Source organism: Macrotis lagotis, chromosome 7 (genome assembly GCF_037893015.1).
Source record: "Macrotis lagotis isolate mMagLag1 chromosome 7, bilby.v1.9.chrom.fasta, whole genome shotgun sequence".
Taxonomy (NCBI): Eukaryota; Metazoa; Chordata; class Mammalia; order Peramelemorphia; family Peramelidae; genus Macrotis; species Macrotis lagotis.
In genome coordinates, this window is record NC_133664.1 from 205,605,659 (window position 1) to 205,632,240 (window position 26,582).

The 26,582-nt window shown below is 37.9% G+C and overlaps 1 protein-coding gene and 1 non-coding gene across 3 annotated transcripts in view; both read right to left on the bottom strand.

Moving 5' to 3' along the window:
• The window catches only part of ETV6 (ETS variant transcription factor 6), a 319,314-nt gene that overhangs the window by 93,408 nt on the left and 199,324 nt on the right, over positions 1-26,582 (bottom strand). The gene's annotated exons all lie outside the window — the stretch shown is intronic.
• LOC141494622 (U6 spliceosomal RNA) lies at positions 22,865-22,971 on the bottom strand. The gene has a single exon (XR_012470514.1). It is a non-coding gene; the product is annotated as a U6 spliceosomal RNA (small nuclear RNA).

The following is a 26,582-nucleotide window of genomic DNA, read 5'->3' on the forward strand; positions in this document are numbered from 1 at the left end:
TTAGTTATTAAGTACAAAGCACTGTCCTAAAGACACACTTTACAAATCTTACATCATTTGATCCTTAAAAACAACCTGTTTCAACTGGGGAATGGTTTAACAAACTGTTCCACTGGCTGTTTAAGTGAGAAATTTCCAATATTGGATCCTTTGCCATTCACATCTAATTTCTATTATTACAAAAAGCTTCACATTTCATTCATTTGTATCTCCAGTACCAGGCATTTGATTAGTTCTTAATAAATATTTGTTGGTTGATTTTTATGATATTTCTTCCTTTTGGTTCATTATATATTTATCAACTGCAATGTTTCCCAAACCTATCATCTATAACCACTTTTGCTGTGACTGTACCTCTTATGTCCCAATTTCCTTTACTTGCGTCAGGTGCTCACTATGGTGAAAATGGGACTGGGGGAGTATGTCCTTTTCAAAATGATTTAATTAATGATTCTTGCTAGTAAACAAAAATATGGGTATATATTATTATAAACATTAGTAAAAATATTAATGGCTAACATTTATAAAGTGTTTCAAGGTTTGCAGAGCACTTTAGAAAGATCATTTCATTCAATCCTCACAACTCTGGGATGTAGGTACTGTTATTATCATCCTCATTTTACAAATGAGAAAACAAGGTGACAGATGCTGTGGCTTGCCCATACATAGTCACACCACTAGGAAGTGTTTGGGACTGGTTTTAAACTCAGGTCTTTCTGACTCTAGGTCCAGCTCCCAGTTTCTATCAACCCACCTAGCATATGAGTATATATGGTCATGCTGCCCTGGTATCTATGAACTCTTTATTATTAGAACCCCAGCACTTAGGGTAGACTCTCTATGAAAAATTTATCAAAAGACATGGGAAGGGGTGGCTAGGTGGCATAGTGGATAAAGCACTGGCCTTGGAGTCAGGAGTACCTGGGTTCAAATCCGGTCTCAGACACTTAATAATTACCTAGCTGTGTGGCCTTGGGCAAGCCACTTAACCCTGTTTTGCCTTGCAAAAACCTTAAAAAAAAAAAAAAGACATGGGAAAGAATCCCTCTGAAGGAAAGGCCAGAAGAATGGGGGTCTGCTCTAGTAAAGACCCCTCCCCCTCAGGTATAACAATACCTTAGGAGATCAACACAGAGAACAACTGGAGAACCTTCCATGTTTGAGAACCACAATTCTGAGATAAAATAAATATTTTGGATGTGATGTTGATGGTGCCATCACTTACTACTTGCTTTGGTGGTGTTGAAGTCCCTTTGGACCAACTGACAATCCCGGTTCTTTTCATTGCTTCTAAGGGGGAAAACTCCCCAGTAATCCACCAGGATGAATGGGAAAACAAAGCCAGTCAAAGAGAGACTTAATTCTCTTTGGTAACCCAGCTTTTGTTACCAAAAGGATTCAGAGGTTTGAAATCTGATACCTAGACAGTGAGGTAGTGCTGTGATTAGAAATTGGACCCAGAATCAGGAAGACCTAAGTTCAAATGGAGTCTTAAACTAGCATGATCCTGGAAGAGTCAGTTTCCTCATCTGTTAAATGAGGATAATAATAAAACCTACCCTACAGGTTGCTTTTTTTTGAATTATAAAGATTTTATTTATTTTGAGTTTTACAATTTTTCCCCTAATCTTACTCCCCCGCCCCAGAAGGCAATTTGCCAGTCTTTACATTGTTTCCATGTATACATTGATCCAAATTGAATGTGATGAGAGAGAAATCATATCCTTAAGTAAGAAACATAAAGTATAAGAGATAGCAAGATCAGACAATAAGATACTGTGTTTTTTCTAAATTAAAGGTAACAGTCCTTGGTCTTTGTTCAAACTCCACAGTTCTTTCTCTGCATATAGATTGTATTCTCAATTGCAGACAGCCCCAAATTGTCCCTGGTTGTTGCACTGATGGAATGAGCAAGTCCTTCAAGGTTGATCATCACCCCCATGTTGCTGTTAGGGTGTACAGTGTTTTTCTGGTTCTGCTCATCTCGCTCAGCATCAGTTCATAGTAACAAATTTGGTTTACTGTAAACACCTCGAGGATAGGGGCCTATCTTCAATGCCTATGTCCAATAGGTTTTTAATAAATAATGGCAGACTGATGTTAAGCCCTGCCATCCCAAAAAGGCAAGTCTATCTGGAAGCAGAGTACAAAACTTCCCACCACAATTTGAGTAACATCAGTTGAATACTGGCACGTCAGCCTTTTTACATGGGTTTCCATGATCTCCTACACCAGTGGGTCTTTCCCTGCTTCAAAGGATTAGTAATTAAACTATATTCTGTGTACTGGTTCTACCTGTGGACTTGAGATTCAGCCTGTTGAGCTCCATGTCTCAGAAAAGTCACCACAAAATTCAATGAGCCACATGATTCTGGAGTCCATATGTATGTGATTGGCCTTGCTGTCAAATCTGCCTTATGCTTTGCTGACTTTAAATCACCTCCTTTTCTCATTAGAATTTTACCTATTTGAAAAAGTCTACACATCTCACACACGCTAGTGTCATCAGAAGATGGCATCATGAAAAGATAATTTTTAAAAATGGCTTTTCTAATGCAGCCTTTGGAATATTTGCAAGAAACTTATTGATTTTAATTACTAAGTCAGAGTTATTGAGCTTTGGCAAAGGGGAATAAATCTTTCCCATTCTCCATTCCTGTTGCTAAGTGTAGCTTCCAGGAAGCAACTATCACCCTTTCTGGAAATGAAGCAAAAACCCACACGTACTCTCGCATTCCTTTTACTCCATGTTTTTCTCCCCACAACCCCCCCCTTCTTTAATTGCCACTCACTGACAAATATATTTTGAATTCCTTGCTCATATGCCTAAGTGCATATCTAAACTCAAACCATCACAAGTAGGGGCAGTGAGAGAAAGCATAGCCATTCATCAGGGTAACCATTCCTTCTGGTTCACAATACTAAAAACTGCTGTAAATTAAAAATTCTAATTAACTCCTAATCTGTGGAGCTCGCGTGCCCGTGTGTGTGTGTCTGTGTGGTGGAAGGGACACACCATGTTATATGACCACATGCCTCTGTGATACGTGACCAAGTCTGGGTTGTCAAAGTTAACCCAAATACATGCTGGCATCTATTGTTCTTTCAATAATTTAAAGGGATTCTATTTCTTTCAACTTAAAATTGGGAGGAAAAAAATTCACCATTTTTACTGTTACCATCAAAAAGCATTTAGTAAGTGTTCGTTTGAGTGTGGCTCTGGGCAGCCGTCATCCCTTCCCTCTAGAAACCTGCAAGCTTTGAAATGTCATAATTATAACAAAACAACCACCAAAGGATTCTCCATAATGTACTCCATGAGTACATTAGCATGTAATGTTTTATACTGGCAGACCCAGCTGATGTGATATTTAGTTTTGCTGGTCCACCTTGACCTAGCTTAATTAAAAGTATGAATCATAGGAATATAGATTTAAAGTTGGGAGGGATCTTACAGATAATCTAGTCCCAATCCCTCATTTACAGGGAGGTTGCAGGACTTGTCTGGGTCATAGAGTTAGTATCAGAGGTGGTGTCTGAACCTGGATCTTCCTGATTCCAGTCAGTCTTCCAAGATGCTATACACTATAATAAGATACCTTTGCAAGGAAGGGAGAAGGGAGATAGATTTGGAAATGAAGGCAATAATAAAAAAAGATAAGATAGCAATAAAACTTCTTTGAAGGAGAAAGGCAACGTTTTACTATGTCTGGGCAATAAAAATGAGTCTAAGACACAGGTCTCTGCATTTTCTGACTTTAACTGTGCTGGACCTCAGAAGAGGTGGTACAGTGGACAGTGTCTGGGCCACAGACAGGAAGACCTGAAATAAAAAATTGCTTAGTGACTTTGTCTCAGTCCCCTCATCTGTAAAATAGTTAATAAATGCAAGTTTCTTAGTATAGTTGTGAGGATCTTATTAAATATTTGGATATCACAATGTCTGAGCACATAGTGCCTTCCCCTGTACAGTTTGTAGACCCAGGCTTCATATGGTCTGCCAGAGGGTATGTTCTGTGACTTGGCCTTTGAGGATTCATTATCACCTACATGTTGGAATCAGACATCAGAGGAGGACTTCATGGCAGCTGGGCATATTAAGGACTAAAAGCCCTTATTCTTTCATTAGATAAACATCCCTGCTGTGTAGAGGGCTCTGTTTCCAGGCAAGGGAGGGGGTGTGCGGGAGGGCCACATGGCCTTCTTGGTGATGTCAGTGATCCACCCTCCAGGGGGGCATACCCTTTTAGTTGTTTTTCCAGGAGGGGTGATGAGCAGTGATACTGACTCATCCCGTATCTCTAGATTGATTCCCTCTGCCATCAATGAAGTACATTTGCAAGTTGGCCAACCAGAGCTAGATGTGCAATAAGGGGCCATGGAACAGAAGGGGAAAATCTGTTTCAAGATAAAAGACTGTGCAGTTACATTCTCCAGAAAGCCCAGTGTGAAAAATTTAAGAGACAACGGAAAAATAAACGTGCAATAGAGGGGAAGTTAGTGATCAATATCTGCATAAAAAATTGGAATAAGGGAAAATTTGTTGTGCAGTCGAAAAGGGAAATAATCGGAAAGAAATGTGATGTGAAAACAAAAAGCATCAATTAAAAATAAAAAGATGGAAAATGATGAAAAACAGCTCCATTAACATAAAGTAGGTGAATTTCTAGATATACACCATAAGATCATTTCTTCTAAGGTCCTTACGGGAAGCATCTTCCTTACTGGTCGTGACAAAAAACCATATTGACATATAAGCTTTATTTCATTTGATTCTATCGATGACCCTGAGAGCTAGGTATTTTTTAAGGCATTATTATTCCCATTTTTAGAGATGAGGAAACTAAGGCTCATAAGGATTAAACGTTTTTATAGATGAGGAAACTGGAAACCTGAGAGGTTCTATAACTTACTCCCCATTGAACAAGTAGTGAGTAGCATAACTGAGTTTCAACCCAGAGTCACTGGTCACAAAACCAGTTGTCTCTTCTAGGCCTCAGGAATAAACTCAGGACTCCAGACATAAAGGACATCACGGGAACCTTCCCTTTTCTTATTAGAAGCATTTGTTAGAGCCCAGACTCCCATAAGCATAGCCTTCAAGCACCAGGGTTATCCTTCACACCACAGTGGGGTACATGCCAATGACTGATTGATGATTGATTGATGTTTGTTTGTCCTTTGTTGTTGAAGAAGACTGTGACATCAGGGAGGTGATGCCATGACAAGCACCTGAATTAGATTTCATTGAGGGGGAACTGTACGAAGTCACTAGCCTCAGTTTCTCCTCCAAAGCCATCTGGGTCCAAAGGCCAGATATGAATCAGATGATGAATGAGTTTGGTGGTGGCTAATATCATAATATTAAAATTTTTTACATTTCTTTTTTGGCATCAAGAATCACTCAACTTTGTCCACTGTGACCAAACAGAGTAAATCTATTCCTTTTACATATGATGAATATCTTCAAATATTTGAAGACAATTATTATGCTGGCCCTCTCTCTCTCCTCTTTTTTCTTTAAGTCAAACATCTACAATTTCTTTAACTAGTCCTCATTGGATGCTGATTTAAGGACCCTAGGCCACCCTGTTTTTCTCTCACTTGAAAATATTCTTTACCTTAAAAATGTCCTTCTTACACTAAGGTAACTAGAAAAGAAGAGAGATCCACCAGGTGCTGCCTGACAAAGGCAGTAGACTCCTGGAGGCTATGCTCTTTTAAATGTTTCCTAAGATCACACTGGATTTTTCCCAGTTGCCACATCACTTCCTTACCGACACATTAAAGCCGGTAGTCCATGTATAACTCCATATCTTTTTTAGAAGAATAGCTGTCTGAACAAGCCTTCCACATCTTATACTTAAAATTTTTCTCCTATTGAATGTCACTTTGTTAGATTCATATTGAAGCCTGTTAAATCTTTTTGAATTTTATTGTTCAGTGTTTTAATTATCCCTGCAAATTTGATAAGCTTGATATCTATCCTCTCCCCACCCCCCAAGTCAAATCATTGATGATAAGTGTTAAAAGGCAAAGGGCTGAGCCAGGTGGCTCCAGGGAGCCCTGCCAAGGGGACACTGCCCCATTAACTGCTACTTTAAGTCCGACCAATCAACCAGGTCTGTGTTCATTTACTTATATTATCTCCTAGTCCACATCTTTTTGGATTTGGTTTTCACAAGAATAAGATGACAGACTTTATTAAAAGTTGCTAATTATCAACTACTTTAGTAACTGTCCAAAAAGGGAACTCAAGTTAGTCTGGCACAACCTGATAGCTCTTTGCAATTGTTGCTTTCTTTTCTAGATCAAAATAATCATTTCTTTATTGATACATTCCAGTATTTTCGCCCAGTACTGAAGTCAAGCCCACTTAGGTAAAATTTGAGTCTTAAATGTTTTTTTTAAACAACCTAAAGTTAGTACTTTAGGACTTACAAAACGCTTCCTATGTATCATTGTGAAATGTGAACCTTGGGAAATGAGGAGAGCACATAAAATTAATCCTGTCCTGCAGATGATGAAATAGATCCAGAGAAGTTAAGTGATTTGCTCATGATCACATAGCTAGTCAAAGGCAGAATTTGAACTCAGGTCTACCAGCTCCAGCTCTGGTACTCTCTTTAAGAAATAAAGCAAGCATTTCCATAAACATAGTAGAACTGGAAAAAGAAAAGTTTGTACATGAAACTGCAAATCTATGTACAACTTGCTATCCCTTTTAAATATTTATAAATGTTTTCTTTGGATGCAGAAAATGTCTTCTTTCATAGATCTTTTATAGTTGATTTAGGTATTATAATAGTCAAAATGAAATTTGTTTAAAGATGTTCCTAAACAATATTGTTACTGTATACAACATTCTCTTGGTTCTGCTCATTTCACGCCTCATTATTTTCCTAAATGTCTATCCATATTTTTCTAAGACCATAGAGTTCATCATTTTTTTTGTATTCCATCATTATCACATACCATGACCACTCTCCAACTGATGGGCATCCTCACAATTCCTAGTTCTTGCTATCACAAAGAGCTGCTATAAATATTTTAGAACACAGAGGTTCTTTTCCTTTTTCCCAATCATCTTAGGAAACAAATATAGTAATTATATTTCTGGGTCAAAGGATATAAGCAATTTAATAACGCTTTGGGCCTAATTCTAGAGTGCTCTCCTAAATGGTTGGATCAGTTCACAGTTGCACCAACAGTAAGTTAGCATTCCAATTTTTACACATTCCTTCCAACATTTGTGGCTTTCCTCTTCAATCATTTTAGCCAATCTGACAGGTGTAAAATGATATCTCAAGATTGTTTTAATTTGCATTACTCTAATCATTAATGATTTGGAGCATTTTTTTCAAGTGACACATAAATTATTTTGATTTCCTTCATTGGAAAACTGCCGGTTCATATCTTTTGACCATTTATCAATTTGAGGAATAATCTTTTTAGGATCTCAGAGATCAAGCATACTGCTTTTAAATCACAACAATGAATTGGATGATTGAGGTCTTTCCCAACTCTCAAGTTCTGTTTATAAATTTATTATACTGATTATGCAATTTATTTGTGACGATTCAAAAAACACTTCAAGAATCTGGAGATATTCATATTCATCACTATAAAATCATATGATTGGGACTTGGTAAAAGTTCTAGTTAATACAGATTTCTAATTCATAAAAGGGTGGGTAACTGAGTTTTACTGTAACTCAGGGGTTCTTAATCTTTTTCATGTAATGAATATCTTTCATAGTCTGCTAAGCTCGATGGACCCCTTCTTCACAGTGTTATCAACAATATAAAATAAAATACATTGGGTTACAAAAGAACCCAATTCTTTTCAAACAGAGTTGTCAATTTTTTTTTTAAACAAACAAGTTTATTGTTAAGCTTAAGAACTTTGGCTCTAATTAGTATTCTGGTGGCTGGATAGAAAAGAGTTACCCCATCTTTCAAAACCACTTAGGTTTTGCTAAGAGATATGACCTACTGTGACAATAGGGTTTTTGTCACTGTTGCATTTGAATTTTGCATTTAAGTTTACTTTTCTTTTAATTCCAAGTTCTGATGCTAAGGCTCGATCCTCTAATCATAAAGCCTCTCCTTAAATGGAGTGGAAGATTTTTTCTAGCCTTGCCTAAGTCCACAAGTAACTTGCAACCCTTTGTGTGCATACCACAGGAAGAAATCTTCTCAGGGTCACATCTCAGAGGTCCCTCTGCTTAAAAGGAATTTGGGCTCTATTCAGGGTTCCCAACTCAGCTCTGATTAAAGCAACAACAAAAAAAAAAGGAGGAAAGAAAGTAGATACCAGAAAAACAGGAAAAGAGAAAAAAAAAGGAAGGAAAGGGGGGAAGGAGAAAAGAGAAAGAGGGGAAACAGGAAGGAAAAATGGAGGCAGGAGGAGAGTTAGGAAGGAGGGGGAAGGAAAAAAGCTTTCCACATTATTTCATTAGAAAACAAAACTGGTTCTCTTGCTGAGTTCAATGTGAGTCAGTATGAAGCTAGTTCATTTGCCTGGCAGCCGGGGTCCCATAATTTTGAATCATGGTCCCCATTAGCTCTGCTATTGGAAAAGCAAGAACCTGGCCACACACAGAAACCCCGTGGCTTACTTTCCCTAGAACGAAAGACCTGGGAGAAGAAAGTTTCACTTCTGAGAAGGGAAGAGTTGGGGGGGGGGGGGGGGTTTGGAGGAGTGGAAGCAGGGAACTAAAGTAGGGAGTTTCCTTTTTCTTTTCAAGACATAATTATTTTTCTTTTCTGAATCACTTTAAAGGGAACAAAATAAACCATCAGTGTTAACCTTCAGCTCAAGCAGCAGCAACCAGCAGCATCACTATGGGGAAAGAACTAACATTGTAGTTTTAGGGACCAGTTAATTAAGGGAAGAGAAGTAACAAGTTACTCTGCACCCCTGGGTCCGAGTGGAGTTTTGGGGAGCTTCTTTTACATAATAAATCTCTGCAACTTTGGGTCCCTGGGAATCACTAAGGGCGTCCCACATCCAATTTTAGGGGAAGACCTGCTCTCTGGCTTAGGAGAGAAAGAAGTTTTGAACTCTATTCAAACACAATAACAATCTCCAGTTGGGGAGAAATGAAAGCTCTAAATCTTTGGTCCTTCAGGCTGTCATCTCCTGCTGCTTTCAAATTCACAGTGGTCTTTGGTGGTATCTTTAGGCAGGCCTACTTAGCAGATAGGTGTGCTCTAGTTTGCAGCAAATGAGCAGGAAATGAAGAAAACAGTTCAGCCTCTGATAATACTTCTGGGCTTTTAAAGATTGTTTCAATGTTCCTTCAAGTCTAAGAAACAAAGAAATCCACTACCCCACCCCAGTGCAATATTACTTCTTAAAATCAGAAATCTGAAATCATGAAATAATACACTGAGAACAATTAAAATAGGGTATTTACTTCTATTGGAGGTGGAAGGGATTCATTGATTTTATTACTATCTACTTTTTGGGTAAGATTTACCAGCAAAAAAAAATCCCCAAAGGTTTTCAAGAGGAAAATATGGTTCCTCATGATATCCTTAGTGAAGCTAAGATGTCAACAGATATGGACTCAGGAAATAGGAAGATGCCTCCAAGGACCATAGATCTAGAAAAGTGAGGAGACAGGCATGGAGATTTTCTGGTCCAATGGCCCTTTTAAGGTTCTACCAGACAATAGTCACTTAGTATATACAAAGCAATCCTCTGAAAAATGTGACTAAAATGTTTCTTTTATCCTCTTTGTGATACCATAAAAATGAATAAGGTACTGGATTTTTTAAATATTCTACAAAATTTCTAGCACAGAATGTCAAACTGGAAGGGACCTTGGAGATCATACTCAAACCCTCAGAAATCAGGGTTCATTGATTTATAACTAGAAAGAATCTCAGCAGTAACATAGACCAACAGCTGCATTTTAGAGATGAGAAAAATCAAAGAGGAAACAAATGGGCACTGTTTTGGCCACGATCACATATGGGAGTTGAAAACAATCACTTGAAGAAGGGTCTAATCCTGAGAAGAGTTGTGAAGCTGGGGTTCTTCTAGGTCCTTTCCCTCACCTTTGTGCTTCTAGCTTGGGAGAGAAGGGTTTCTCTGAAGTTCAATTAGCAGGCTTGACAAAAGGAATATGCAAGGGAAATGGCAAAATAGCAATGTTCAAAGACTCCTAGGATCATGAGGTTCCAGGATGAGTGACATTTAGATTAAAAAATACTCTGAATTCCTTGAGAAATTCTCTAGCTAGAAGAGTTTGCAGAGACCATCTAATCCAACCCCATTTTACAGACAAAGAAATTGAGGCCCAGGGATGTAACAAGACCTGCCCAAGGTCATATAAGTCTCATGATCAGAGTTGTTCTGTCTGAACCTGGGTCCTCTGACTGAAGAAGCTGCAGCCAGAGAACAGAATCCCACATCTCAAGTTCCCTAGGCTGACTGGAGACTCTAGGAGGAGGAAACCCTGGAGATAGTGTGCTTGTACTTGTTCTCAGAGGGAACAGCTGATGGGGAATCTTGGGACCAAGAATTGCCGAGACTGGGCCACAACAATTGATCAAGGGATGACTTAAACTGGCAGAGCCACGAGACAATGAGACAATAGTTGGGGAAGAAGCAGCATCCTAATCCCTGAGCCCAAACAAGTTAAACTAGTTTTTCTTTAAAAGGTATGAGAACATCCTCAAGAACTGGTTGACTGGGGGACTGAGCACAAAATAACTAAAAGAGATGTCTGGCTGGTGAGCAACTGAGGCAAGAGAGCATCTTCATTCAGCTTAATCAATTTGAGCTATCACCAATGTTGAATATTCTTTTCCTGCTTTGTTAATTATTTTGTTCCAATATCAAAATTAAACTTGCAAGGGATTGGCCTGGGAAAGGTTTTTTTTTTTTAAAAACATAATTGTATTCTTTTTGAGTTTTGTGACCATGCATAATACAATTAAACAACAACAACAAAAAGCAGAAATTATACTGACTCTTACTGACTTATCTGGCTCAGGAGAAAGGATTTCATATCAAATTATTTTATGTGCTAAACAGAGATAAAGCCTACAAAAAACAAGGAGGACTCTAGAGATAAAGGTACTGAGTGAAGCTGGGTCACAACAGAAAGAAGGGTATCCTGTTTCAGTGGAGAGCATAAACATTCACTCAGGTTCATTTTGGTAAAAGCCCTCTCCTCTTTTGAATGTAGTCCAACCTTGGCTCCCACAAGTATTGTCCTTAGTGAGTCATTTACTTAGTCCCCACTGGATAGTATTTTGGAAAGAGTTCTGTCTAGAGTAGCCTTGAGCAAATCACTTCATGTTCCTGGGCCTCAACTGCCTCATCTGTAAAATTAAGGAATTTTGGAGCAAGCTATTTTTCAATCAACTATCAATAGGATCAAGGATAAAATAAAAAAGAACTATTTTCATGGTTCCTCTATCATCTCAAAAGTCCACAAAACCAGAGTCCCAACCTACCTGACAGTCTTCATTCCATTCAATAACCATGTGTCTGTTTAACACATACTGAACTATATAGAAGATACAAAGCTTAGTCTTGAACAATGATAGTAATAATAAATAGCATCAGCTGAGCCAACCCTTTACTTCAGTAGAGCTATCTTCATTATAGTGAAGTAATAAGAGATACTTCTGAACTCATTTTATAGCCAGATCTTTCTTCTCAGAAAAATTTATTTGATGTCCTTTACACTAGATTATCAGACACACATAAAATAATTCAATAAGATCACTGTAATTTCCTTCTCCTCTGCTTTTATTCTAAATCCTGACTTTTCACTAATAAGCTACTCATGAAATCTTACTTCCTCCACCAAATGTTTCCCAGTTGACTGGGGAAGGAAGAATGACTTTCCCTAGTCCTTGCCCCATTATAATAATATATATTTACCCATCACTTTATAGTCATTTTATATAATACATATATATATATATATATATATATATATATAATTTCATCTTATAAATATTTATATGGCAAAGTAGCAATGTTCAAAGGTTCACAGGATCATGATATTACATAATGAGTGACCCTGGATTAAAAAATTCTCTAGCTATAAAATGAGTTCATTTGCCATAAAAAAATAGATTGTGTTTTAAAATTTATATTATTTCTTTTGACTCTCCTAAAAAAATGTGAGAAAACTGAGACTTTGAAAGGTTTAGCCTAAGATGATGCTAGCTAGTAAGCAATAAAACTGGGATTTGAATCCAGGTCTTCTGACTTAAGACATTCAGAGATGTTGAGTTTAAAGGGACTTTACAGATCACTAGCATAAGATTAGTGTTCTATTTACTCAAATAATGCTGCCTTTTCCTACTAGATGAACATGAAAAGATCACAGACTCACTGAACCTTTTACTTAAAACTTTTCTATTTGAAGTAAATGTCCTATATGTCTTTTTCCTGCCTCTGTCATCAAGATGTTGCTTTAGATAAGTCCCTAAATTGTGACCATTTATATTTATTTACCCCCTGTTTGTACAAACCTTAGGATACAGCTCTATAATCATTAATAAATCTATGATGATGTAATAATTTTGGTTGAGAGGTTTTTTAAAATAAAGGACTTTCTCCCTGACCTACACCATAATCACATTCTAATTTCAAATTTGGACTATGATTTGAAATTGGTTAAAATTCTGATATAGATCAATGATATCCATCCTTTGCTATGAATAATACCACTTTAAAATTATAACATGTTTTAATCCTACTGCTATAACATAAAAATTGTTTTTACTGGAAATAAGACTGGAAAAAATAAAAACAGATGATAAAGGATGCAAGAAGTCCTTGATCCATTTTCCATGTCCAAACTCAACCACCACTTCATATTCAAAGATTTAATGCTCAATGAAACCCCAGATATCTAACAAAGAAACATTTTGTAGAAAATGTTTTTCAAAAATTGACTAGTCTGCTTCCTTTCTTAATAAGTACAGTGTATAAAACATAAGTAGGGTCTTCTTTTAATGATTATCTTGGGATCATTAGGATGAGGACCAATACTTAGCTCACAAGGTCAGCTTAGCTAGGAGCTCAAAGCATTTACCAATCTATCACATTTATAATTTTCCAGATTATACTTAAAATTGTCATGGCAAAGAGACATGGTCCCATGAAGATCCAGAGTTTTACTCAGTCCTCTGTACTAGCTCAGCCTAATTTCTTTTAATTTGCATTATGGTGCTTTGGGCAAGTCACACAAAAACGTCATATAACCCATTTTCCAATGTTGTCCTTTATCCTGATTTGATAAAACAAGTATCTCTTATTAACTGGAACACACAAGAACCAGTAGCACAAAGAGGGAAGAAGGTAGGCTCTTTCTGATAAAGAAAAGCATTTTCAGAAGAAAGGAACATTTTGACTAGATGCTCCCTCCTGAAAAATAAGACCCATTATGACACATTTGGAAAAATGTGCTTGGGTGATTAGGAGATGTCATTTAAGGTAATTGCTTATATATTTACAAAGACACAGAAAGAGGAAAGGGGATGAATTATTTTTAGAATACCAAGGAACAGCAAGAAATAATGAGTTTATTCAATAATGCCCAAATCCAGAAAAAATTTCTACTGGTCTGCAGTCCCATGTGTGAGCACTGGTGGTGGATACATTCACAGCAACCATAATGAATGAGCAAAAAAAAAAAAAAAAAAAAAAAAAAAAAAGCATTGCAGATACTAAGATTCCCAGAGTTTCAAACTAATAGACATACTATTATTCATTTAGCTGTGAGTACTTCAATATAGAAATCCTGTATCAGGTATTGACTAACACAGAAACTGCACATCCATATTGGTTTCATTTTTAAGAGGAATGTCAAATACACAACCAGAGGAAAGAGATGGGCTGGTCAGCTGGCCCTTTGAAATCAAGGGTTTTCAACATGCTTCAGTCTGAATCGCATGAAATCATGAGGGGCTAGGACCTGCCTTTCCTAGGGGCTAAGAAATGTCTTCACATGAGTAGAGGGTTTTCCTGGATCCTGGCCACAGTCACAGTCCACTTTCCTTATGACTGTTTCCCTCTACCTCTCCTGAGGAACTCTTAAATAAATTAAATCCATGTGTATAGGGTGAGACAAAGAAATAACAAGATTAAGGGACACTAGGGAAAATTCTGGTTAATAAGGGGAAGAAACTTTTAAACTATGATCTGGGTTATAAGATAGACTGACAAAAGAGCCTATTATCATTGGAGACATTACAATGTGAGTCTTAAAACCCAAGGGATATTTTAGGGATAATAAACCTTACCTTGATCTTAAGCAAACAACAGGATAATCCACATGTTGTCTCTTGTAGCCAAATGAATCTTTAATCCCAAGGGAGTTGGTGTCATGGGCCAGAGACCAAGATGTAGTGTAATACCATATGGGCAATTTACATTAACACCTTGGCGTTAAGTGCATTCTATCACATCCATCATAATTGCTGTGTGGAAATATTAATGTTAAATTAAATCCCCAATATATCTTATTAGTATCCAAAAACCCATTACAGTGATGGATAAGAGGAACACAAAATATGGAAATGATGGAGGTTGAGACAAGCACCTAATTCTGGGGGTAACCCGCCCAGACCCCTCTTTTAGACCCCAACCAAAGGGCAGGCCTCTCAAGAGACATTTCAATCCAAGATGAAAGTGAAGTGGCCGGTTTAATCACAGTGTCTGCATCTTGTCTGCTGATAGCTACGGCTAGGATGTTTCTGCATCTTTCCCTTCCATATTTTTTTTTTAGTTGAAAATTGGCACCTCCTCCTTCTCCTCTTCCTCCTCAGTGACTGAGCTTCAGGGGGTGTTAAGTGGGTCTTGTTATCTGTACCTTCCAGTGTCCAAATCAAAAGGAAGCTTCCCCCACCTCCAGTTTCCATCATAGGAAATTTCCTGTGGGGAAGCACTCAGCGCAAGAAAGAACACAACAAAAACATTAGCAGGAAAGTTGAAGCAGCTGGGACAAGATGCTGGTGAGGAGTCACAGAGGGGCTGGGGAGCGGGAACAAAGAAGTGAAGGGCCAGAATCAAGTTACTATGACTCACAGAGAATGAAGGGTTCCACCCCCCCTTCTGAAATTTAAGAGTTTGGTGGTCTGCCTTTTGAGTTGGCAATGACTTCTAGATTAGATGGCAAGGTAATATAGTACTCAGGGTAGTCCCTGGAAAACTACCTTTACTACTTCTATTCAGTCAAGCGAGTAGGAATTAAAACAGGCCACTGGGATGTAATTAATTGGAATGGCACATTCTGTTTAACTGGATCTTTTGTTTCTCTTGGGATTAACTAGACTAGATTTCTGATTCAACCCTTACTTGCTGATATCTTTCTAAAGTAAATTAGTTAACATTTTTTGAAAAAAAATGAGTTCACCTCACTTCAATTTCTAAAGTATTTAGAGCATACTTGGGTTTTTTAATACTTCATTATTATGAAAATAATTAGAATACATTATACAGTATGATAGGCATAGAATGTGTAGGAAATTGAGGTGACTCTATTGTATCAGAGCCAGGGAAACTAAAGGCAATGGTAGAGGAGGACAGAAACTCATTTGCAAAATGTTCCACAGAGGTTGGTGAAAGATTATGGGTAGCAGGGCCTCATAAAACAGAGAGGAGCAATGGAGGGGAAAATGAGTCTGCACAAAGCTTGGCTTGAGACCTCCCTAAGTCTCTTCATACCATCTTGAGATGAAACTGAAAAAAGGACAACAAACAAGGTTTGTTGACATTTCTATCACAATTTTAATATGTATGGGACTATTCCATTTTAAAATTCCTATTTCCTGTATGTGGAAGTGAAAATGGCAATAAAGAAAATGGAGGTGGGAAGAGCAGCTGGACCAAATCACACACACACACACACACACACACACACACACAAACACACACGGAAATCATGCTGGTTGAGTGACAATTTTGTAAGCAGAGGACAGGTTCTGAATGCTATTTGTGAAAAATCACAAATAGCATTATAAGCAATTTTAAAAGTCAACTGAGAAGGCATCAATTTAAATGGACTCATTGATACTACTCCTTCAACTGAAAAAAAAGAAACACCAGGTCTTATTATCTACCTTGTTTCTATACCCACTAACAAACACCCCAGTGTTGTCATCTGACCGCCCCCCCATATTATCTAAGGACTCCTGAGTCTTGCCTCCCATCCCCTGTTGATGAACCCTTGGAACTCTCTCCTTCCTTCCCTTCCCTCTTTTCTTCCTTCCTTCCTTCCCCCCAGAGGTGAATAAACAGGCTTTCACAAACTATTTTTACATTTCAGAGCACAAGTTGACAGTCACACAACTGGCTGAAAGGTACACAGAAGGCCAAATTTCATTGAGTTAATTTGTTGATTATAAGAACAATTCACTCAGAAGTACAAAATGCAGTCTTAAATATTTTCCTCTAATAAGTAACTGCTATTATATGTATTATTTGTATATTAATAAGATCATAAAAAATTACTAAATATATAAAGTTTAATAATCAAACAAGACATATGATTCTTGGAAGATGTGATGGGAAGCATAGAAGTGAAAGAGAAAGTAGATGGACAGTGAGGTCCTTTGAATATTCCTTTTTTTATAGGTGGCATTGTACTGATTGTCCCAAGACCCAGGATATTATATATCCTTTTCAGTGAGATCCTTGATTACTAAAAGAAAATTGCCCTGACAATGCATAAGGAAAATCAAACAGATGAAAGAATGAAAACTCAATGACTAATCCATTGTATTTGGGAAATTATGTAGAAATTATATTTTAGAAAACTTTTTAAACTTAAATATTCCATGCAATGTTAAACACTGAGAATTCATAATATTACAATCTCTGGAAAATCAAAATATTGGTGACTTAAAAATCAATGAAAGAAATACTTATTGGGTCTAAGTAAGCCATAGCAACACTGACAAAGAGTTAATATGTAAGACATGCAAACATTTAAGTTAAATAATATGTAATACAAAAAGATACTTGAATACCCTGGTAGATCTGTGATCTCACTAATGTGGCTTTTGTGTTTAGGAATTCATATCATAGCCCATGTATAATTTCTGATCCTGTATATCTCTTATTCATTACCACAAATCTACTCAATATATTGCAGATGGGAGGAGAGGTTTTCTATACATCTAACATTACCTAAATACCAATAAATTATACAGGCTGTATATGGTTAAACACATCTCCAATGTACATTGAAGGCGCTTAATTAAAGTGTCTACTGACTGCTGACTAACTTCTCAGTATTTGACTGCCCCCCTCCCCTTTTCTTTTTCTTTTTTTTTTTTTTTTTTTTTAGTTTTTTTTGCAAGGCAAATGGGGTTAGGTGGCTTGCCCAAGGCCACACAGCTAGGTAATTATTAAGTGTCTGAGACCGGATTTGAACCCAGGTACTCCTGACTCCAGGGCCGGTGCTCTATCACTGCGCCACCTGGCTGCCCCCCCCCCTTTACAATTATACTTTTTCTTTGATGATAACTGTCACACTGTACTTCTGTGGAGTTCTATGTTAGTATTTGCTATATAGGATATTCATGTTCAACACGGTCTTTTCATTTGTCTTTCAGTGATTTATAACCTTAATTCTTTTTTTTTTAGGTTTTTTTTTTTGCAAGGCAAATGGAGTTAAGTGACTTGCCCAAGGCCACACAGCTAGGTAATAAATATTAAGTGTCTCGAGTCCAGATTTGAACTCAGGTACTCCTGACTCCAGGGCCAGTGTTCTATCCACTGCACTACCTAGCCGCCCCTGGAAATTAATATTTTTCCAATTCCTTATATATTTGCATGAAATGTTTTCTTTTTGTTTTCAGGTTTTTGCAAGTCAAATGGGATTAAGTGGCTTACCCAAGGCCACACTGCTAGGTAATTATTAAGTGTCTGTGGATGGATTTGAACTCAGGTACTCCTGACTCCAGGGCCGGTGCTCTATCCACTGCGCCACCTAGCCACCCCATTATAACCTTAATTCTTAAAGAGATTATGGATTTACATGCTTTTGGAGATATTTTTTCAATAATACTGTGACTTAAAAATGGGGTTTGAATAGAGAAGTAGATCAGGAGAACAGATCAGACATGAAGATCCTATTTAATTAAAAACTGCTGGGAAGGGGGCAGCTAGGTAGTGCAGTGGATAGAACACCAGAGACCCTGGAGTCAGGAGTACCTGAGTTCAAATCCGGCCTCCGACACTTAGTAATTACCTAGCTGTGTGGCCTTGGGTAAGCCACTTAACCCCATTTGCCTTGCAAAAACCTAAAAAATAAAATAAAAACTGCTGGGAAAACTAGACAGAAATTAGGCTTAGACCAACATCTTATACCATATTCTATAATACATTCTAAAAGAATGAGACTTTAAAATTAATGATCATATAAATAAAAAAACTAGAAGGAAAGCAGATCACATATCCTTCACAATTACATTAGATGTATTCTTAAGCAAATGAGGGAGAGAGGAAATCACCAAAGATTAAACAGATAAGTGATGACATGAAACTGATTACTGAAAAGTTTATATACAAACAAAAAAAGTCTACCTTAGATGAAAAGGGAAAGCAGTTATTGGAAAAAAATGTTTGTATCAATTTTCTCTAGTAAAAATTTGGCATCCAAGATACAGAGGTAACACACACACACAGACAGACACATTTGGTATCCCCCAATAGAGAAGTAGTCAATGGATATGAAAAAACAGTTCTGAAAAGAATCATAATCTATTAACTATACAAAAGAATGTTTCAAATCACTAATAATAAGAAATGCAAATGCAAACCACCCTGAGATTCTACCTCTCACCCTGAAAAATTAGCAAAAATGACATAAAATGGAAATAATCAAAACCAGGAGTTGAAAAATAGGCATACCAATGCCTATTGTTGGTGAGTCTATGAATAAATAAAAACATTTTTGAAAAACATTTCAGAAGATTCAAATGAAGTGACAAAATGTCCATATAATTTAGTCCAGAGATTCTATTAGGCATATATATATATATATGACAAGGAAGCAGAAGAAAGTCTTCCTATACATCAAAATATTTAGAACAACACTTTTTTTTGTGATAGCAAAAAAATTGGAAATAAAAGCAGATGCCCATGAAATGGGGAATGGCTAAACAAGTTATGCCACATGAATATAATAAATATTATTGGATTATAAGAAATAACAAATATTTCAAGAAGTTTGGAATGATCTATATGAACAGATGCAGAATTATATAAAAAGAACCAAGAAAACAATATATACACAATAATTACTATAACAATGTAAATGCAAAAAAACCATCAAAGAAAAATCAAAAGTTAATATGATAAAGAATAACCACAGCCAAAAAGAAGAATTATGAGAAGGTCTTCCTGCTATCCTCCCATCATGTCACCCCTTTGCAGAGGCAGGTGTTTTATGAATGTGGTACCTTGCATATATTCCCAGATTTTTTTTTTGATGTTTTGATCAGTTGTGCTGATTTTATTCCCTTCCTTTTCTTTGTTCTTTTTTAAAAAAGTTTTAAAAACACATGTTATATGCAGTGGCTCTTTGGGAGAAAGAGAAGAAAATTATAGTAATAGTAAAAGAACAAAATACATCAATAGAATTAAATGTTTTAATTTTGGGTTTTTTTTTTGCAAGGCATGGGGGTTAATTGACTTGCCCAAGGTCACACAGCTAGGTGTTTATTATTTGTCTGAGTCCAGATTTGAACTCAGGACCTCCTGACTCCAGGGCTGGTACTCTATCCACTGTGTCACCTAGCAGCCTCAATAAAATTTAATTTTTAAAAGATAGGTTTTCATGTCAAAGAGAAACTTGAGTTCATTAAAAACAATCCACAGGTTCACAGATGCAAATCAGTCCATTGTCTTCTTAAGTCAAATTTTGGGCCCAATTCATAATCTATCTGCAAAATCTAACTGAGATACCCTTACTGATGGACCAGTTCTATGGGTTACATACCCAGTTGCACAGCAGTTTCGACAATAAACAATTGAAATTCATTTCATTATGGAGACATTGTAAGCATCTATAATTGTAGGCACTGTAGGCTCAGTTGATTTTACTGAGAGTTATTTAAGTGCTTTTGAGTAACTATGAATGTCAATAGTATTCCAATGATTGATCTACATCCATAAAAAGGAGCACCTAGAAATACCACCATCTATAAAAAATCCATTGGTACTCTGCACTGGAAAACCTTTATAACAGTGGCTAACACCTTTTCTGATTATGCACTTCCTTATTTTGTATCTCCCTTGTTTAGTGTTTGTTACTTGAAGGTCATGGAAAAGAATTACCTCAGGTCACACCTTTCAGTAACATTGTCCAATTTTTAACGCATGCTTGAGGGACACCTTGGGAGGAAGGGGAGCCTTAAAATGCTTTTCTCATAGTCCACAAATAAGTACAGTAGGATCCTGTACTGACTGTAAAGATGTGATATGGAATATCATTTACAAAAGCTGTCCTGTTTCCTTGTTGTACCATCAAGGTTTCCTTGACATAATTGTATATTATTGTCATGAAAGTTTGAAAGATATGGGAGAAAAAGAGGCAGAATCAGAAACATCAGGTTTCAGTTGCAAAGAAGCAAAGATGGGCCTAATGTCAGGGAAAATCTAATGATTAAAATAGTCCCAAAATGGAATGAGCTACATTGAGAAGCAGTGGGTTGAAACTCCTTAGAAATCTTTAAGTAGAAACTTAGCGGTCACTTGTTGGATGTATTATAGTGGAAATTTCCTTTATGAATAGAGTGGACTATGATTCTTTAAAAATGGGTAATAATTGTATTTTCTCATCACATTTTTGGGAGTAGTAATAGCTTCCTTGATTTAAAAAAAAACCAAACCATTTATTATCCTCCTTATTTTCAGATATCTTGAAAATTGAGACAACATCCTCATAATTATGTTGCCTCCAGCATAGGTTTCTATATATACTTGGTAAAACAAAATCTCCTCCCATTTTTTTCCTTAGTGCTAGTTCTTTTCCACCTAAGAGGACCTTAAGGGTTGTCATTCAAAACCCAAATTTGCCTAAAAGATGATTCAGTAAATGTTAAGTTCCCCCCCCCCAAAAGGTGGTTATGTAATGAAGGCAAAGGATTCAGAGCTACATTAGAACTAACAGAATGTTTAGAGACCTATGGGAAGAATCACAGATTTAGATTGGGAGGGGTCCAGAAAGGTTCATGGTCAAATAGATGATGAGTGGCAAATGTGACTCTGACTAAAAATCCAATATTCTCTCCCTACCTCCAGGCTTGGGATCTGGGTAGATATTGGAGATACATACTCAAGAACAGAAGAGGTTGAGAAGGTGCAGATGGGTTAGGTTTACAAGAGCACAGATCTCATGAAGCATTAAAGTCAGAGAACTGCCCCTCAGAAGTCATCACTTTTGACTAATTCCCTGATAGTAGTTTCCCCCCATCCATGATATAGAATTATATTATGGCGTTAGAGAGCTGGAAGGAACTTTAAAAGGTCATCTAGTCCAGTTCCCTCTAATTAGAAAACTATGGTCCTAAGAATTAAATGACTTGTCCAAAGTCACACAGATAGAAAGTAGAGGAGGCAAGATTTGGATCCAGGTCATTCAACTCCAAATTCGACATTCTTTCCATTGCATAGTACTGCAATTTGCTTCTTTCCTTCCTTTAGAAATTAAAAGTAAGGGACAACTAGGTAGTGCAGTGGCTAGAGCACCAGCCCTGGAGTCAGGAGGACCTTGGTTCAAATCCGACCCCATCATTTAATAATTACCTAGCTGTGTGACCTTGGGCAAGTCACTTAACCCCATTGCCTTGTATAAACCAAAAAAATAAAATAAAATAAAATAGAAATTAAAGGTAGAAGATCCTTGCTGACTAAGGATGCTGGTTCCCTGGATTTAAGTTAGATTGAAGTTTTATCTTTACTGTACCAAAACCTGACATGAGGTTAAGTGCACTAGGTCCGGAGAGATAATCCTACCTTTGAATATCAGCTAGGCTAGGTAAATAGCAAATAACCTAGGTGACTTGGGGCACATCACTCAATCTCATTCTGACTCCTCACTTTCCTTATATGTAAGATGATCTGGTTAGACTGGGAATTCTCCAAGGTACAGCCTAGAACAATGGAAGGAGTGTTTTATTTGAAAGGAGGAAGACTTGAGCACTTCTACTTGATACATGTGTGGGCTATTATTTCCTCATCTGTAAAGTCAAATTAGAGGAACTTTAAGACAGCTAGGTGATATAATGGATAGAATACTAGGCCTGAACTCAGAAACTCAAATATGACCTCAGATACCTACTAGACCCTGTTCAAGTCACATACCTGTTTGCCTTAGTTTCCTCATCTATAAAATAAGCTGGAGAAAGAAATGGCAAACCACTCAAGGATCTTTGCCAAGGAAACTACAAATGAGGTCATGAAGAATTGGATACAACTAAAATGATGACTAAGCAACAACACAACAACAATAAAAAGATCCCTTCAAAATATGGAAGTTCTTTCCAGAATTTAAAAGTCCAAGAAGTTTTGGTAATGGAGTAAAAGAAAAATTCTGATACAGCTGACTTTGCTCCAGTCATCATTATCATTGTAAAATTTTTTTATATTTGTATAAGTGATTTTTTTGCAAGGCAATGGGGTTAAGTGACTTGCCCAAGGCTACACAGTTAGGTAATTATGAAGTGTCTGAGGCCAGATTTGAACTCAAGTACTCCTGACTCCAGGGCTGGTGCTCTCACTGTACCACCTAGCCGCCCCCACAAGTGATTTTTTTATACATTACTAAAATATTCTTGTTTAAGAGTAAACATACCCCTCCCCCTCAAAATATAGAAAAAATACGGAACTCTTCACGAATTTGCGTGTCATCCTTGCGCAGGGGCCATGCAAATCTTCTCTGTATCATTCCAATTTTAGTACATGTGTTGCTGAAGTGAGCACCATCATCACCATTACCATAAATTATAGACTAAAGATAAACCTGAATGAGAATAAAACTAATCCTTCCCAAGTTAAATATTCAAAAGCATAGTTTTCTATAAAGAATTTTCACACTTCCATTAATGCACAGCTACTGTTACCCCTTTAAAGGAAGATTTTATTGTGTGATGATCAACTGTGATGGACTTAGGTCCTATTGATGCAGGGAAACTATGGGCACAGAAAAATATTGTCATCTTATATTTTGGAAACAAATTTTTATAATCTTTTCTATACTGTTAAAGTATTTCCTTTGTCATGGAACACTATTGTTCCCTTACAAACCAGGAGGGGGGGTGGCTAGGTGGCGCAGTGGATAGAGCACTGGCCTTGGAGTTCAAATCTAGCCTCAGACAATAATTACCTAGCTGTGTGGCCTTGTGCAGGCCACTTAACCCCACTGCCTTGCAAAACCTTAAAAAAAAAGCCTGGAGAGATTTGCATGAACTGATAACTGAGATGAACAGAACCAGAAAAACACTGTATACCCTAACAGCAACATGGGGATGATGTTCAACCTTGAAGGACTCACTCATTCCATCAGTGCAACAATTGGGAACAATTTGGGGCTGAATGCAATGGAGAGTGCCATCTGTATCCAGATAAAGAGCCATGGAGTTTGAACAAAGTTCAAGGACTATTCCCTTTTAGAAAAAAAAAAACACGAGATATCTTATTGTCTGATCTTGTTACCTCTTAAATTTCTTGTCTCTTCCTTAAGGATGATTTCTCTCATCATGCTCAATTTGGATCAATGTACAACATGGAAACAAAGTAAAGACTGACAGATTGCTTTCTGTGGGGGGGCGGGGGGAGAGTAAGATTGGGGGGGAATTATAAAACTCAAATAATATCTTTAATTAAAAAATAAAGTTATTTCCTTTTTTGGTCTTTTTTAATGCCTTTGCAAAGTATAAGGCAGTTTGAATAACTTTGGTCAAATGCTCACCCACCTCTCCTTCAGAAGCTGGGCAGGCACAATAAATGTTACCTTAAACCAGGTAGAAGCCTATTCTATTGTAACCCTTCCAATACCAGATGTTGAATACTCCCAAAATGATGCCCCTTCCACTGATCTTATAAGGGCATTTAAGGGGAATCTGGCAGGTGGCTCACTCTCTTACCCTTTCCTATGCTAGCAGAGCAGCTGGTCTGCCTGGTCTTGATTATTGTTGCTCTTAATTACCCATGTGGTTTCTAAAGAATTTTTAATTCTTTATCATTTTCTTGATTTTGTGTTTGTGGTAAGTTTTTAATAAACCTGGCTTTTTTTTTTTCATTGACGCCCACAATCTAGGGTCAGATGGTCCTGAGTTTTTTGTTTATCCTAACCAAAACACATCAACACTATCAGCAGTCCAGTGATCGAGGACAATTCTAAAAGTCTTGTGATGGAAAGTGCCATTCACTTCCGGAGAAATAAACTGTGAATTCTGAATGCAGACCAAACCATACCTTTTCACTATTTAAAACTTGTTTTATGTTGTTTTTTCTTTCTCATGATTCCCCCCCCCCACACACACCCCTTTAGTTCTGATTCTTCTTTCACAACATGACTAATACAGAAATATGTTAAACATGACTGCTGGGGGGGGGCTGAAAATTGTAGAAATCAAAATTTTACAAAAAAATAAATGTTTAACATAATTTTGCATGTCAAAGGAAAAAATAAAATGAAATATTTTTTAAAGAAATCTTTTAAATTGCAAAACCATTTTATGGGAGGATTTTTTGTTTGTTTTTAATACAGAGCTATAAATGCCTAAATGCTTTTTTCATTCATGCATGCATGCATTCTGCAATGGATTAGAATACAGCCCTTTGTGAATGGAAAAAAAAATGAATAAAAATTTTTTTATTTTTGGAATGCGTAGAACTAAAAGGAGAGAAGCAAAAATACTACTTATAGGGTTATTTAAATATCCTTTAAATGAACCAAGAAGGCAGCCACTCTTTTCCCAAGAGAATAGAATAGTTACAGTTTGTTTAAAAGAAAAGCCAGAAAAGAATAAGAAGAGTAGGCAGTCAGGTGTCTGTATAACACGATGCCATAAAAAAGAGCACCCTGAATCATTGACTTTATAATCCAAAGACTGGTTGAATTCCTCAAACCAAAATAGCTGCTGACATTTTCTCAGGCCCCTGTTTTAGAAAGATTCCTCCTGCAACCCTTCCTCAAACTCTGTTCACACTCTTGTGTTGAATACTCAAGAATAAAGGGAGGGGGCAGCTAGGTGGCACAGTGGAAAGAGCACCAGTCCTGGAGTCAGGAGGACCTGAGTTCAAATCCGACCTCAGACGCTTAATAATAATTACCTAGCTGTGCGGCCTTGGGCAAGCCACTTAACCTGATTGCCTTGCAAACAAACAAACAAAAAAAAGAATATGTGAAAGGGATTGATTGTGGGATGGAACAGAAGACAGATGAGAAGTAGTTCAGGTGAAACTAAGCATATTTGATGGCAGTTCCTGATTATGACCAGGACTCATAGTCATACTGGTTCTGCTCCCACAGTGGAATTTTGAGAACTATTGGCGTATTCCTGGCAAGGACCTATCTAATTTATAATATCACAGAATGCAGAGGGAAAGAGATCCAAACCTACCATCTTGGCTCAAAAGAGAACCATACTTAACATCTCTTGAGGGAGTCTTGAAGGAGCCACAGATAGGCTCCTCACCTGCGACATCAGAGGTCTCTGCCACAAAATCTTTGTATTAAGCAATGAGATGCTGGCAAATCAAGGCAGACACCTCTGAGAAACAGGCATTTGATTCATTGATCACCGTATAAAAAATGCAGAATGCTGCTCAGGACCAGAAAAGCCAAATAGGCATTAGCTTTTCTTATCTAAATCTGCTAAATCTTGACTTTTGCTTCAGGCCAGGCCAAGCCAGGAGGCGGGAAAAGGAGTTCTGAGGAGCCAGTCCAGTCCCTCACCCACCCCTGGCTCCGTTCCACAGGCCTGCCGAGGGCCGTCCCTGGGAACTGATTAGTAGGCAGGTCTGGTGCGGCCCGCGTCCATCCCGGCTTCCCAAAGCCGGGGAGGAGACCCCCTCGGCTGGGGGGAGGGGGTCACAAGCCGGCGGGGCCGGGGGCTGCCCTGCGCCGACCCTCTCGGGCTGGGAGTGATGGAAGGCCTGGGGGCGGCGTGGGGGACGGATGCTGCTTCTTCCCGGAGGGGAAGGGCCCGCCCCGGGCCCCCTCCTCAGCGGCTGTTCCCGCCTCCCCCCCCCCATCCTCGCTGCAGCTGCGGTAACGGGCAGGAGGCCAAAGCTCCCACAATGCACCGCTCCACAGGAAGTTCCCAAGATCGCTTCCTGCACAGGAAATTTCCTGTGGTCCAACAGACATTCCTCGTCGCTTTTATCACCCGCGTACATTTGTCTTGGCAGATGCTAGGTCTTGAGTAAGAACAACAAGAAACGGATGAAGGGAAAGCTACTTCGGGGTGGGGGTGGGGAAGCATGGCTGTCCCCAAATCCGCTCCCATCTCAAAAGAACAGGAACGCCACGGAATGGACCAGGGAGGTCCGGGCCACGCGAGTTCGGGAACACCTCTGACAGGGAG